Raw genomic sequence first — 16807 nt, 5'->3', positions numbered from 1 at the left:
TCACTTCGCCCTTCTTATTGACGACGAAACACAGAAATTGCATCCAAATTTAATACAAAAGGCATAATGCCGACTTAAGTACAAGAGGACTGACACTTTGACTTTCAATGATTTGAACCTCTCCTGTGAGTCCTGTTTTAGATTCCAATGCTTCACTTCAGGTTTAATGTATCCCTTGGAGCTTCCTATTAACGATGAAACTCAGAAATTACATCCGAATTTAATACAAAAGGCACAATGCCGACTTATGTACAAGAGGACAGACACTATAACTCTCAATGATTAGAACCTCTCCTGTGAGTCCAGTTTTAGATTCCGATGCTTCACTTCAGGTTAATTGTATACCTTGGACCTTCTTACTGACGATGAAACACAGAAATTGCACCCGAATTTAATACAAAAGGCACAATGCCGACTTAAGTACAACAGGACTGAATCTCAAATTGTCTAAGATTTGAACCTCTCCTGTGAGTCCAGTTTTGGATTCCGATGCTTATCTTCAGGTTTACTGTATCCCTAGGACGTTCTTATTGACGATGAAACACAGAAATTGCATCCGAATTTAATACAAAAGGCACAATGCCGACTTAGTACAAGAGGACTGTTATTTTAACTTTAAATGATTTGAACCTCTCCTGTGAGTCCTGTTTTAAATTCCGATGCTTCACTTCAGGTTTACTGTATCCTTGGACCTTCTTATTGACGATGAGACACAGAAATTGCATCCGAAGTTAATACAAAATGCACAATGCCGACTTAAGTACAAGAGGACTGACACTTAAATTTTCTAAGATTTGAACCTCTCCTGTGAGTCCAATTTTGGATTCCGATGCTTCACTTCAGGTTTACTGTATCCCTTGGACCTTCTTATTGACGATGAAACACAGAAATTGCATCCGAATTTAATACAAAATGCACAATGCCGACTTAAGTACAAGAGGACTGACACTCTAACTTTCTATGATTTGAACCTCTCCTGTGAGTGCAGTTTTAGATTCCAATGCTCCACTTCAGGTTTACTGTATCCCTTCGCCCTTCTTATTGACGACGAAACACAGAAATTGCATCCGAATTTAATACAAAATGCACAATGCCGACTTAAGTACAAGAGGACTGACACTCAAACTTTCTTTGATTTGAACCTCTCCTGTGAGTTCTGTTTTACATTCCGATGCTTCACTTCAGGTTTACTGTATCCCTGGAACTTCTTATTGACGATTAAACACAGAAATTACATCCGAATTTAATACAAAAGTCACAATGCCGACTTAAGTACAATTGGACTGACACTCTAACTTTCTATGAGTTGATCCTCTCCTGTGAGTCCAGTTATAGATTCCGATGCTTCACTTCAGGTTTACTGTATCCCTTGGACCTTCTTATTGACGATGAAACACAGCAATTGCATCCGAATTTAATACAAAACGCACAATGCCGACTTAAGTACAAGAGGACTGACACTCTAACTCTTCATGATTTGAACATCTCCTGTGAGTCCAGTTTTAGATTCCGATGCTTCACTTCAGGTTTACTGTATCCCTTGGCCCTTCTTATTGACGACGAAACACAGAAATTGCATCCAAATTTAATACAAAAGGCGTAATGCCGACTTAAGTACAAGAGGACTGACACTCTAGCTTTCTATGATTTGAACCTCTCCTGTGTGTCCAGTTTCAGATTCCGATGCTTCACTTCAGGTTTACTGTATCCTTTGGACCTTCTTATTGACGATGAAACACAGAAATTGCATCCGAATTTAATACAAAAGGCACAATGCCGACTTAGTACTAGAGGACTGACACTATAACATTCATTGATTTGAACCTCTCCTGTGAGTCCTGTTTTAGATTCCAATTCTTCACTTCAGGTTTAATGTATCCCTTGGAGCTTCCTATTGACGATGAAACTCAGAAATTACATCCGAATTTAATACAAAAGGCACAATGCCGACTTATGTACAAGAGGACTGACACTCTAACTATCAATGATTTGAACCTCTCCTTTGAGTCCAGTTTTAGATTCCAATGCTTCACTTCAGGTTTACTGTATCGTTTGGACCTTCTTATTGACGATGAAGCACAGAAGTTGCATCCGAATATAATACAAAAGGCACAATGCCGACTCAAGTACAAGAGGACTTACACTATAACTCTCAATGATTTGAACCTCTCCTGTGAGTCCAGGTTTAGATTCCAATGCTTCACTTCAGGTTTACTGTATCCCTTGGACCTTCTTATTGACGATGAAACACAGAAATTGCATCCAAATTTAACACAAAAGGCACAATGCCGACTTAAGTACAAGAGGACTGACGTTCTAACTTTCTATGATTTGAACATCTCCTGTGGGTCCAGGTTTAGATTCCAATGCTTCACTTCAGGTTTACTGTATCCTTTGGACCTTGTTATTGACGATGAAACACAGAAGGTGCATCCGAATTTAATAGAAAAGGCACAATGCCGACTTAAGTATGAGAGGAAGGACACTTTAACTTTCTATGATTTGAACCTCTCCTGTGAGTCCTGTTTTAGTTTCCGATGCTTCACTTCAGGTTTGCTGTTCCCCTTGGACCTTCTTATTGACGATGAAACACGGAAATTGCATCCGAATTTAATACAAATTTCACAATGCCGACTTAAGTACAAGAGGACTGACACTCTAAAGTTCTATGAGTTGATCCTCTCCTGTGAGTCCAGTTTTGGATTCCGATGCTTCACTTCAGGTTCACTGTATCCCTTGGTCCTTCTTATTGACGATGAGACACAGATATTGCATCCGAATTTAATACAAAAGGCATAATGCCGCTTAAGTACAAGAGGACAGACTCTCAAATTTTCTATGATTTGAACCTCACCTGTGAGTCCAGTTTTGGATTCCGATGCTTCATTTCAGGTTTACTGTATCCCGTGGACCTTCGTATTGACGATGAAACACAGAAATTGTATCCGAATTTAATACAAAAGGAACAATGCCGGATTAAATACAAGAAGACTGACACTTTAACTTACTATGATATGAAGCTCTCCTGTGAGTCCAGTTTTAGATTCCGATGCTTCACTTCAGGTTTACTGTATCCCTTGGACCTTCTTATTGACGATTAAACACAGAAATTACATCCGAATTTAATACAAAAGTCACAATGCCGACTTAAGTACAGTAGGACTGACACTCTAACTTTCTATGAGATGATCCTCTCCTGTGAGTCCAGTTTTAGATTCCGATGCTTCACTTCAGGTTTACTGTATCCCTTGGACCTTCTTATTGACGATGAAACACAGAAATTGCATCCGAATTTAATACAAAAGGCACAATGCCGACTTAAGTACAAGAGGACTGGCACTCTAACTTTTTATGATTTGAACATCTCCTGTGAGTCCAGTTTTAGATTCCGATGCTTCACTTCAGGTTTACTGTTTCCCTTGGCCCTTCTTATTGACGACGCAACACAGAAATTGCATACAAATTTAATACAAAAGGCGTAATGCCGACTTAAGTACAAGAGGACTGACACTCTAATTTTCTATGATTTGAACCTCTCCTGTGTGTCCATTTTCAGATTCCGATGCTTCACTTCAGGTTTTCTGTATCCCTTGGACCTTCTTACTGACGATGAAACACAGAAATTGTATCCGAATTTAATACAAAAGGCACAATGCCAGCTTAAATACAAGAAGACCGACACTCTAACTTTCTATGATTTGAACCTCTCCTGTGAGTCCAGTTTTAGATTCCGATGCTTCACATAAGGTTTACTGTATCCCTTGGACCTTCTTATTGACGACGAAACACAGAAATTGCATCCAAATTTAATACAAAAGGGATAATGCCGACTTAAGTACATGAGGACTGACACTCTAACTTTCTATGATTTGAACCTCTCCTGTGAGTCCAGTTTCAGATTCCGATGCTTCATGTCAGGTTCACTGTATCCTTTGGACCTTCTTATTGACGATGAAACACAGAAATTGCATCCGAATTTAATACAAAAGGCACAATGCTGGCTTAGTACAAGAGGACTGACACTTTAACTCTCAATGATTTGAACCTCTCCTGTGAGTCCAGTTTTAGATTCCAATGCTTCACTTCAGGTTTAGTGTATCCTTTGGACCTTCTTATTGACGATGAAACACAGAAGTTGCATCCGAATATAATACAAAATGCACAATGCCGTCTTAAGTACAAGAGGACTGACACATTAACTTTCTATGATTTGAACTTCTCCTGTGAGTCCTGTTTTAGATTCCGATGCTTCACTTCAGGTTTAATGTATCCCTTGGAGCTTCTTATTGACGATGAAACTCAGAAATTACATCCGAATTTAATACAAAAGTCACAATGCCGACTTAAGTACAAGAGGATTGACACTCTAACTTTCTATGAGTTGATCCTCTCCTGTGAGTCCAGTTTTAGATTCCGATGCTTCACTTCAGGTTTACTGTATCCCTTTGACCTTCTTATTGACGATGAAACACAGAAATTGCATCCGAATTTAATACAAAAGTCACAATGCCGACTTAAGTACAAGAGGACTGACACTCTAACTTTCTATGAGTTGATCCTCTCCTGTGAGTCCAGTTTTAGATTCCGATGCTTCACTTCAGGTTTACTGTATCCTTTGGACCTTCTTATTGACGATGAAACACAGAAGTTGCACCCGAATTTAATACAAAAGGCACAATGCCGACTTAAGTACAAGAGGACTTACACTTTAACTTTCTATGATTTGAACCTCTCCTGTGAGTCCAGTTTTAGATTCCGATGCTTCTCTTCAGGTTTACTGTATCCCTTGGACCTTCTTATTGACGATGAAACACAGGAATTGCATCCGAATTTAATACAAAAGTCACAATGCCGACTTAAGTACAAGAGGACTGACACTCTAACGTTCTATGAGTTGATCCTCTCCTGTGAGTCCAGTTTTGGATTCCGATGCTTCACTTCAGGTTTACTGTATGTGGTGTCACCGCCAGACACCACACTTGCTAGGTGGTAGCTTAAATCGGCCGCGGTCCATTTAGTACATGTCGGACCCGCGTGTCGCCACTGTGTAATCGCAGACCTAGCGCCACCACCAAGGCAGGTCTCGTGATACGAAAGAGCACTCGCCCCAGTTGTACGAGAACCTAGCTACCGACCAGATGTACGAAGCCTTTCTCTCTCATTAGCCGAGAGACAGAATAGCCATCAGCTAAGTTAATGGCTACGAACTAGCAAGACGCCATTAGCCATACAGTGATTGTACTTAAAGTCCCCTGTGTATCGTCAAGATCGATGTACCACAATGATTAAGTAAAGTTAAGTATTAAACCTGGTCCGTACTTTTCTTCCTAACATTAATTACGTATCCTGTTCCAGTACTTCACGCCCGTCTGCGTTAGTCTAGCTTGCCTTTTCAGCCATCTCAACTTCACAGTGTCGGCCCAGCTACCGACACAACATTGGCGACGAGCGAAAGAGTTTGTATTAATTCCTTTGTGTCATGGCTTCGCCACATTCTCCCGATGTACTGTCCGAATTTTATCGCTTGCAGAATCAGCAGACGCAGGCGTTACTGGATGCCCTTGGACAGCTCGTCCAGGGTCAACGTACCATTCAAACCGATGCGGCCGCCGCCGCTTCTTCGCTACCGCTGCCACTAAACGCTGTTGCACCTCCCTTTCGACCATACGTGGCAGCCGATGAGACCTGGCACGAGTGGACTCGCCAGTTCAACTTTCATCTAGCAGCCTACAGAATTCAAGGTAAAGAGCGGCAGCCGTTTTTGCTTTCTTGTGTCGGTGTGTCCACATACCGTGTGATAGTGAAATTGTTTCCCCGACGCGACGTAGCAACTCTGTCCTACGAGGAAATTTTGTCTGCATTAGATGCCTATTTCAAAGAAACAGTTAATGTGGTTGCCAAACGGTATACATTCTTTCGTACAAAACGTACGGCCGGTCAAACTAATAGGGAGTGGGTAGCAACATTGCAAGGACTTACTAGGGACTGTGCCTTTGAATGTGACTGTGGTCTTTCTTATTCAGATACAATGGTGCGTGATGCAATTGCACAGAACGTTTCTGATGTTCGCATACGGGAGCAAATTTTGAAACTAGTTAATCCCTCCCTTCAACAAGTGATAGACATATTGGATAGACAGGACACACTTGACTGTGCTCAGGAATCTTTTGAAACTTCGCCAGACGTGTGTAACATTAACCGGCCCGCTGGACGCGCTGCGCGGCCCGGTAACCGGGCCTCGCGCACGTCCGCACAGCTGCCGCCGCGCGCTAAGCCACGTGTGCCGCGCCAGCCCACAAATGTAGTGAAATCGTGCCCGCGGTGTGCTACTAGACATTCGCGTGAACATTGCCCGTCACGCCAAGCTATTTGCTTTTTCTGCAATAAGACAGGACATGTTCAAAGTGTTTGCCAGAAAAAGCTCAGATCAGACAATCACAATCATTCCAGGCCCTTTGCTTCGCGCCGGAATCGAACCAAGGACACTCAGGCTCGTGAACCTTCGCCTATGGACATTCATGTCGTTCATTCCACTTCGTCCAGTGACACTTTCTCTAACAGTAACTGTGTTCGTCCCACAAAAACTGTGCGTCGACGTCGCCGGAAATCACGTCAGTTAGCAAGTGATTCTGTACCAGTGTCTGTTCCAATTGCACAAAACAGTCGCTCTTGTCGTCAGCAGAACAATAAACTTTTTGTGGACTTAGACTTTGAAGGCAAAGTGATACCATTCCAGCTCGATACCGGAGCTGCAGTTTCATTGCTCAATCACGACACGTACAAACAACTGGGCAAACCTCCGTTGCGTTCCGCAAATGTTAAGCTAACTACATATTCCGGACAGAAAATTGCTGTGTTAGGACAGTGCAGCCTTCTTGCAACATACAAGGGACAAACAAAACTTGTGTCATTTTACGTTCTTCGTTCTTCTTCTGCAGTGAACTTGTTTGGTCTAGATTTATTTCAGTTGTTTAACATGTCTATTGTAAATCAGGTCCTATCAGTGAATCAGACTGTGCCTACAGACAGTGTTTCTCGGCTGTGTGACGAATTTGCAGACATTTTTGCACCGGGCTTAGGTTGCGCTAATAACTATGAAGCACATTTAGAACTGAAGGTAAACGCGCAACCGAAATTTTTCAGAGCGTGCAATGTTCCCCACGCATTGCGTCAGGAGGTCGCAAGAACATTGAACACTGTAGAATCACAAGGTGTGAGTGAATGTGCGCAATGCCTCTTCTCTTTCAGCTCCGCTTCATCGCGTACGCCGTACAGGTGTTCCGTTCGTCTGGACGACGGAATGCGAACGCGCCTTTCGCCAGTTGACATCGGCGTTGCTTTCTAATACGTGCCTTACGCCATTCGATCCCCTGAAACCCCTTTTGTTGATGGTAGATGCCTCGGATTTCGGGATCGGTGCTGTGCTTGCGCACAAAGTTGGCTCCCATGATCGCCCTATTGCCTTTGCGTCCAAATTGCTCTCGTCTGCGCAAAGAAATTATTCACAGATAGAGAAAGAAGCTTTGGCTCTCGTGTTTGGTGTTACTAAGTTCCATGATTTCTTGTATGGTCGTCACTTTACCATCATCACAGACCACAAACCTTTGACATCGCTTTTTCATCCGACCAAGCCTGTACCTCCACGTACAGCGCAGAAATTCATTCGCTGGTCTATTTTCCTCTCGCAGTACCACTACGATATCTTGTATCGGTCCACTGCTAAGCACGGAAACGCCGATGCGTTGTCCCGTTTGCCTGTTGCTGAGGATAAAGCATTCGATTCTTCCGAACTTGCTTGCATGTTCATTGATTCGGAAACCGATGAAGTGGTCGAATCGTTTCCGATTGATTTTCGTCGTGTCGCTACAGCCACAGCTGCTGACCCTGTCCTTGCTACTGTTTTACGTTTTGTTGCTACGCAATGGCCTTTGTCAAAGTCTGGGATCGAGGATCCGTTGGTTCGCCGATTTTTTGCTCACAAGGAGAGACTTTTTGTTCGACGTGGTGTTTTGTTGTTGCGTTCTGATAATGATCAGTCCAGAGTCGTGGTCCCACGTTCGTTACAGTCCTCTGTTTTACGGCTTCTTCACCAAGGACATTGGGGTATAGTGCGAACGAAACAACTTGCTCGTCAGCACTGTACTTTGTTCGGAATCGATGCCGCGATTACGAATATGTGTTCTTCGTGCCCGGCGTGTGCCGAACAACAGTCCGCCCCGCCGCGGAAAGTCTTTGCGTGGCCAAAAGCCACTTCCCCTTGGCAACGCTTGCACATTGATTTTGCTGGTCCATTCTGGAATGCTCGATGGTTGGTTCTGGTCGACGCCTTCAGTAATTTTCCTTTTGTTGTCCGGATGTCTTCCACGACGTCCTCCGCCACCATCCAAGCGTTGTCTGCTATCTTTTGCATTGAAGGTCTTCCGCAGACTATTGTTTCCGACAATGGCCCACAATTCATGACCGCAGAATTTCAGTCATTCTGCCAGGCCAATTGTATTAAACATCTGACATCCGCGCCGTTTTCGCCTCAGTCCAACGGTGCCGCTGAACGATTGGTCCGGACATTCAAGTCACAGATGTTGAAATTGAAAGAGTCGCATTCTCGGGAGGACGCATTGTTGCTCTTTTTGTCTTCGTATCGCTCTCAGCCCCGAGATGGTCGCTCGCCGGCTGAGTTGCTCCACGGTCGTCCTCATCGCACCTTGATGTCTTTGCTGCATCCGCCGCATCAGGTTCTTGTGCAGCGGCAGACTCCTGCTTTTGCTCCAGGCGACGTTGTATTTTATCGCAACTATCGAGGTTCACGGCGTTGGCTCGCAGGGCGCATTCTTCGCTGCCTCGGCCGCGCGATGTATTTGGTTTTGGGGGCCTCTGGTGAGGTGCGTCGGCATCTCAATCAGCTGCGCCTCTGTCGTCGCTCGGGTTCTGCCGCTCCCCGTCTGTTTTCAGCGACGGTGCCGTCCGGTCAGCGCCCTGGGGACCCATCTACTGGCTCGCCTCATCCCCAGGTGTTCCCGACGATGCCTTCCATTTTGCCCCATGGCGACGCGCCGCCGCCGCCGCAGCAGCAGCAGCAGCCGCCACCGCCGCCGCTGCTTGTTCTCCCGCCGGCGCCGCCCGCATTCGACGCTTCATTGCAGCCGCCAAGCGCCTCCCAGGGTCACGCGCCGCCGATCGCTTCCCGTGACCAGCTGTCCTCCGCCATGGAACTCCCGCCCGCTCCGGACCACATGACGTCATCGCGCGTCGGCTACCCCGACGCAATGGAGGTTGATCCTTCGGTCCCTCCTGTCTCTTTACGGGCGCATACACCGCATGTTGACGTGCACCCTGGACTAGTTTTTCAGGCGTTTCCTAGCTCCCCTCGGACCGAATGGCCGGGTGCGGGTGGCACAGCCTCGCCTGTTGTTAGGTTCCCCACCTCATCGCATACGTCAACATGTGGTCCTCCCCACGGCGGGCGGAAGCCTTATCACACGACCGTTCGCCGATTTGCGGGGGAGCAATGTGGTGTCACCGCCAGACACCTCACTTGCTAGGTAGTAGCTTAAATCGGCCGCGGTCCATTTAGTACATGTCGGACCCGCGTGTCGCCACTGTGTAATCGCAGACCTAGCGCCACCACCAAGGCAGGTCTCGTACGAGAACCTAGCTACCGACCAGATGTACGAACCCTTTCTCTCTCATTAGCCGAGAGACAGAATAGCCATCAGCTAAGTTAATGGCTACGAACTAGCAAGACGCCATTAGCCATACAGTGATTGTACTTAAAGTCTCCTGTGTATCGTCAAAATCGATGTACCACAATGATTAAGTAAAGTTAAGTATTAAACCTGCTCTGTACTTTTCTTCCTAACATTAATTACGTATCCTGTTCCAGTACTTCACGCCCGTCTGCGTTAGTCTAGCTTGCCTTTTCAGTCATCTCAACTTCACAGTGTCGGCCCAGCTACCGACACAACACTGTACCCCTAGGACCTCCTTATTGACGATGAAACACAGAAATTGCATCCGAATTTAATACAAAAGGCGCAATGCCGACTTAAGTACAAGAGGATTGACACTCTAACTTTCTATGATTTGAACCTCTCCTGGGAGTCCAGTTTTTGATTCCGATGCTACACTTCAGGTTTACTGTTTCCCTTGGACCTTCTTATTGACGACGAAACACAGAAATTGCATCCAAATTTAATACAAAAGGCATAATGCCGACTTAAGTACAAGAGGACTGACACTCTAACTTTCTATGATTTGAACCTCTCCTGTGAGTCCTGTTTTAGATTCCGATGCTTCACTTCATGTTTACTGTATCCCATGGACCTTCTTATTGACGATGAAACACAGAAATTACATCCGATTTTAATACAAAAGTCACAATGCCGACTTAAGTACAAGAGGATTGACACTCTAACTTTCTATGAGTTGATCCTCTCCTGTGAGTCCAGTTTTAGATTCCGATGCTTCACTTCAGGTTTACTGTATCCCTTGGACCTTCTTATTGACGACGAAACACAGTAATTGCATCCGAATTTAATACAAAAGTCACAATGCCGAATTAAGTAGAAGAGGACTGACACTGTAACTTTCTATGAGTTGATCGTCTCCTGTGAGTCCAGTTTTAGATTCCGATGCTTCACTTCAGGTTTACTGTATCCTTTGGACCTTCTTATTGACGATGAAACACAGACGTTGAATCCGAATTTAATACAAAAGGCACAATGCCGACTTAAGTACAAGAGGACTTACACTATAACTTTCTATGATTTGAACCTCTCCTGTGAGTCCAGTTTTAGATTCCGATGCTTCACTTCAGGTTTACTGTATCCCTTGGAGCTTCCTATTGACGATGAAACTCAGAAATTGCATCCAAATTTAATACAAAAGGCACAATGCCGACTTATGTACAAGAGGACTGACACTCTAATTCTCAATGATTTGAACCTCTCCCGTGAGTCCAGTTTCAGATTCCGATGCTTCACTTCAGGTTTACTGTATCCCTTGGACCTTCTTATTGACGATGAAACACAGAAATTGCGTCCGAATTTAATACAAAATTCACAATGCCGACTTAAGTACAAGAGGACAGACACTCTAACTTTCTATGAGTTGATCCTCTCCTGTGGGTTCAGTTTTAGATTCCGATGCTTCACTTCAGGTTTACTGTATCCTTTGACCTTCTTATTGACGATGAAACACAGAAGTTGCATCCGAATGTAATACAAATGGCACAATGCCGACATATGTACAAGAGGACTTACACTTTAACTTTCTATGATTTGAACCTCTCCTGCGAGTCCAGTTTTAGTTTCCGATGCTTCACTCTGGTGTACTGTATCCCTTGGACCTTCTTATTGTCGATGAAATACAGAAATTGCATTCGAATTTAATACAAAAGTCACAATGCCGACTTAAGTACAAGAGGACTGACACTCTAACGTTCAATAATTTGATCCTCTCCTGTGAGTCCAGTTTTAGATTCCGATGCTTCACTTCAGGTTTACTGTATCCCTTTGACCTCCTTATTGACGATGAGACACAGAAATTGCATCCGAAATTAATACAAAAGGCACAATGCCGACTTAGTACAAGAGGACTGACACTTTAATTTTCAATGATTTGAACCCCTCCTGTGAGTCCTGTTTTAGATTCCGATGCTTCACTTCAGGTTTAATGTATCCCTTGGAACTTCCTATTGACGATGAAACTCAGAAATTGCATCCAAATTTAATACAAAAGGCGCAATGCCGACTTATGTACAAGAGGACTGACACTCTAATTCTCAATGATTTGAACCTCTCCTGTGAGTCCAGTTTCAGATTCCGATGCTTCATTTCAGGTTTACTGTATCCCTTGGACCTTCTTATTGACGATGAAACACAGAAATTGCATCCGAATTTAATACAAAAGTCACAATGCCGACTTATGTACAAGAGGACAGACACTCTAACTTTCTATGAGTTGATCCTCTCCTGTGGGTTCAGATTTAGATTCCGATGCTTCACTTCAGGTTTACTGTATCCTTTGGACCTTCTTATTGACGATGAAACACAGAAGTTGCATCTGAATTTAATACAAATGGCACAATGCTGACATAAGTTCAAGAGGACTTACACTTTAACTTTCTATGATTTGAACCTCTCCTGTGAGTCCAGTTTTAGAATCCGATGCTTCACTTCAGGTTTACTGTATCCCTTGGACCTTCTTATTGACGATGAATCACAGAAATTGCATCCGAATTTAATACAAAAGTCACAATGCCGACTTAAGTACAAGAGGACTGACACTCTAACGTTCTATGGGTTGATCCTCTCCTGTGAGTCCAGTTCTAGATTCCGATGCTTCACTTCAGGTTTACTGTATCCCTTTGACCTTCTTATTGACGATGAGACACAGAAATTGCATCTGAAATTAATACAAAAGGCACAATGCCGACTTAAGTACAAGAGGACTGACACTCGAATTTTCTATGCTTTGAACCTCTCCTGTGAGTCCAGTTTTGGATTCCAATACTTCACTTCAGGTTTACTGTATCCCTTGGACCTTCTTATTGACGATGAAACACGGAAATTCCATCCGAATTTAATACAAAAGGCACAATGCCGACTTAAGTACAAGAGGACTGATGCTCTACCTTTCTATGATTTGAACATCTCCTGTGAATCCAGTTTCAGATTCCGATGCTTCACTTCAGATTTACTGTATACTTTGGACCTTCTTATTGACAATGGAACACAGAAATAGCATCCCAATTTAATACAAAAGGCACAATGCCGACTTAGTACAAGAGGACTGACACTTTAAATTTCAATGATATGAACCTCTCCTATGAGTCCTGTTTTAGATTCCGATGCTTCACTTCAGGTTTACTGTATCCCTTGGACCTGCCTATTGACGATGAAACTCAGAAATTGCATCCGAATTTAATACAAAAGGCACAATGCCGACTTATGTACAAGAGGACTGACACTCTAACTTTCTATGATTTGAACCTCTCCTGAGAGTCCAGTTTTAGATTCCGATGCTTCACTTCAGGTTTACTGTATCCCTTGGACCATCTTATTGACGATGAAACACAGAAATTGCATCCGAATTTAATACAAAAGTCACAATGCCGACTTAAGTACAAGAGGACTGACACTCTAACTTTCTATGAGTTGATCCTCTCCTGTGAGTCCAGTTTTAGATTCCGATGCATCACTTCAGGTTTACTGTATCCCTTGGTCCTTATTATTGACGATGAGACACAGAAATTGCATCCGAATTTAATACAAAAGGCACAATGCCGACTTAAGTACAAGAGGACTTACACTTTAACTTTCTATGATTTGAACCACTCCTGTGAGTCCAGTTTTAGATTCGGATGCTTCTCTTCAGGTTTACTGTATCCCTTGGACCTTCTTATTGACGATGAAACACAGAAATTGCATCCAAATTTAATACAAAAGGCGTAATGCCGACTTAAGTACAAGAGGACTGACACTCTAACTTTCTATGATTTGAACCTCTCCTGTGTGTCCAGTTTCAGATTCCGATGCTTCACTTCAGGTTTACTGTATCCTTTGGACCTTGGTATTGACGATGAAACACAGAAATTGCGTCCGAATTTAATACAAAAGGCACAATGCCGACTTAGTACTTGAGGACTGACACTATAACATTCAATAATTTGAACCTCTCCTGTGAGTCCTGTTTTAGATTCCAATTCTTCTCTTCAGGTTTAATGTATCTCTTGGAGCTGCCTATTGACGATGAAACTCAGAAATTACATCCGAATTTATTACAAAAGGCACAATGCCGACTAATGTACAAGAGGACTGACACTCTAACCATCAATGATTTGAACTTCTCCTGTGAGTCCAGTTTTAGATTCCAATGCTTCACTTCAGGTTTACTGTATCCTTTAGACCTTCTTATTGACGATGAAGCACAGAAGTTGCATCCGAATATAATACAAAAGGCACAATACCGACTTAAGTACAAGAGGACTTACACTCTAACTCTCAATGATTTGAACCTCTCCTGTGAGTCCAGGTTTAGATTCCAATGCTTCACTTCAGGTTTACTGTATCTTTTGGACCTTCTTATTGACGATGAAACACAGAAATTGCATCCGAAATTAATACAAAAGGCACAATGCCGACTTAAGTGCAAGAGGACTGATGTTCAAACTTTCTGTGATTTGAACCTCTCCTGTGGGTCCAGTTTTAGATTCCAATGCTTCACTTCAGGTTTACTGTATCCTTTGGACCTTCTTATTGACGATGAAACACAGAAATTGCATCCGAATTAAATACAAATAGCACAATGCCGACTTAAGTACAAGAGGACTGACACTCCAACTTTCTATGATTTGAACCTCTCCTGTGAGTCCAGTTTTAGATTCCGATGCTTCACTTCAGGTTTTCTGTATCCCTTGGACCTTCTTACTGACGATGAAACACAGAAATTGTATCCGAATTTAATACAAAAGGCACAATGCCAGCTTAAATACAAGAAGACCGACACTCCAACTTTCTATGATTTGAACCTCTCCTGTGAGTCCAGTTTTAGATTCCGAAGCTTCACTTCAGGTTTACTGTATCCCTTAAACCTTCTTATTGACGATGAAACACAGAAATTGCATCCGAATTTAATACAAAAGTACAATGCCGACTTAAGTACAAGAGGACTGACACTCTAACTTTCTATGAGTTGATCCTCTCCTGTGAGTCCAGTTTTAGTTTCCGATGCTTGACTTCAGGTTTACTGTATCCCTTGGACATTCTTATTGACGATGAAACACAGAAATTGCATCCGAATTAAATACAAAAAGCACAATGCCGACTTAAGTACAAGAGGACTGACACTCCAACTTTCTATGATTTGAACCTCTCCTGTGAGTCCAGTTTTAGATTCCGATGCTTCACTTCAGGTTTTCTGTATCCCTTGGACTTTCTTATTGACGATGAAACACAGAAATTGCATCCGAATTTAATACAAAAGGCACAATGCTGACTTAAGTACAAGAGGACTGACACTCTAACTTTCTATGATTTGAACCTCTCCTGTGAGTCCAGTTTTAGATTCCGATGCTTCACATCAGGTTTACTGTATCCCTTGGACCTTCTTATTGACGACGAAACACAGAAATTGCATCCAAATTTAATACAAAAGGGATAATGCCGACTTAAGTACATGAGGACTGACACTCTAACTTTCTATGATTTGAACCTCTCCTGTGAGTCCAGTTTCAGATTCCGATGCTTCATGTCAGGTTTACTGTATCCTTTGGACCTTCTTATTGACGATGAAACACAGAAATTGCATCCGAATTTAATACAAAATTCACAATGCCGACTTAAGTACAAGAGGACAGACACTCTAACTTTCTATGAGTTGATCCTCTCCTGTGGGTTCAGTTTTAGATTCCGATGCTTCACTTCAGGTTTACTGTATCCTTTGGACCTTCTTATTGACGATGAAACACAGAAGTTGCATCCGAATGTAATACAAATGGCACAATGCCGACATATGTACAAGAGGACTTACACTTTAACTTTCTATGATTTGAACCTCTCCTGCGAGTCCAGTTTTAGTTTCCGATGCTTCTCTCTGGTGTACTGTATCCCTTGGACCTTCTTATTGTCGATGAAATACAGAAATTGCATCCGAATTTAATACAAAAGTCACAATGCCGACTTAAGTACAAGAGGACTGACACTCTAACGTTCTATGAGTTGATCCTCTCCTGTGAGTCCAGTTCTAGATTCCGATGCTTCACTTCAGGTTTACTGTATCCCTTTGACCTTCTTATTGACGATGAGACACAGAAATTGCATCCGAATTTAATACAAAAGGCACAATGCTGACTTAAGTACAAGAGGACTGACACTCAAATTTTCTATGATTTGAACCTCTCCTGTGAGTCCTGTTTTAGATTCCGATGCGTCACTTCGAGGTTTAATGTATCCCTTGGAGCTTCCTATTGACGATGAAACACAGAAATTACATCCGAATTTAATACAAAAGTCACAATGCCGACTTAAGTACAAGAGGACTGACACTCTAACGTTCAATAATTTGATCCTCTCCTGTGAGTCCAGTTTTAGATTCCGATGCTTCACTTCAGGTTTACTGGATCCCTTTGACCTCCTTATTGACGATGAGACACAGAAATTGCATCCGAAATTAATACAAAAGGCACAATGCCGACTTAGTACAAGAGGACTGACACTTTAATTTTCAATGATTTGAACCCCTCCTGTGAGTCCTGTTTTAGATTCCGATGCTTCACTTCAGGTTTAATGTATCCCTTGGAAATTCCTATTGACGATGAAACTCAGAAATTGCATCCAAATTTAATACAAAAGGCGCAATGCCGACTTATGTACAAGAGGACTGACACTCTAATTCTCAATGATTTGAACCTCTCCTGTGAGTCCAGTTTCAGATTCCGATGCTTCACTTCAGGTTTACTGTATCCCTTGGACCTTCTTATTGACGATGAAACACAGAAATTGCATCCGAATTTAATACAAAAGTCACAATGCCGACTTATGTACAAGAGGACAGACACTCTAACTTTCTATGAGTTGATCCTCTCCTGTGGGTTCAGATTTAGATTCCGATGCTTCACTTCAGGTTTACTGTATCCTTTGGACCTTCTTATTGACGATGAAACACAGAAGTTGCATCTGAATTTAATACAAAAGGCACAATGCCGACATAAGTTCAAGAGGACTTACACTTTAACTTTCTATGATTTGAACCTCTCCTGTGAGTCCAGTTTTAGAATCCGATGCTTCACTTCAGGTTTACTGTATCCCTT

The sequence above is a fragment of the Schistocerca serialis genome, chromosome 9, assembly GCF_023864345.2.
Source record: "Schistocerca serialis cubense isolate TAMUIC-IGC-003099 chromosome 9, iqSchSeri2.2, whole genome shotgun sequence".
Lineage (NCBI taxonomy): Eukaryota > Metazoa > Arthropoda > Insecta > Orthoptera > Acrididae > Schistocerca > Schistocerca serialis.
This window is presented reverse-complemented; position numbering follows the sequence as displayed.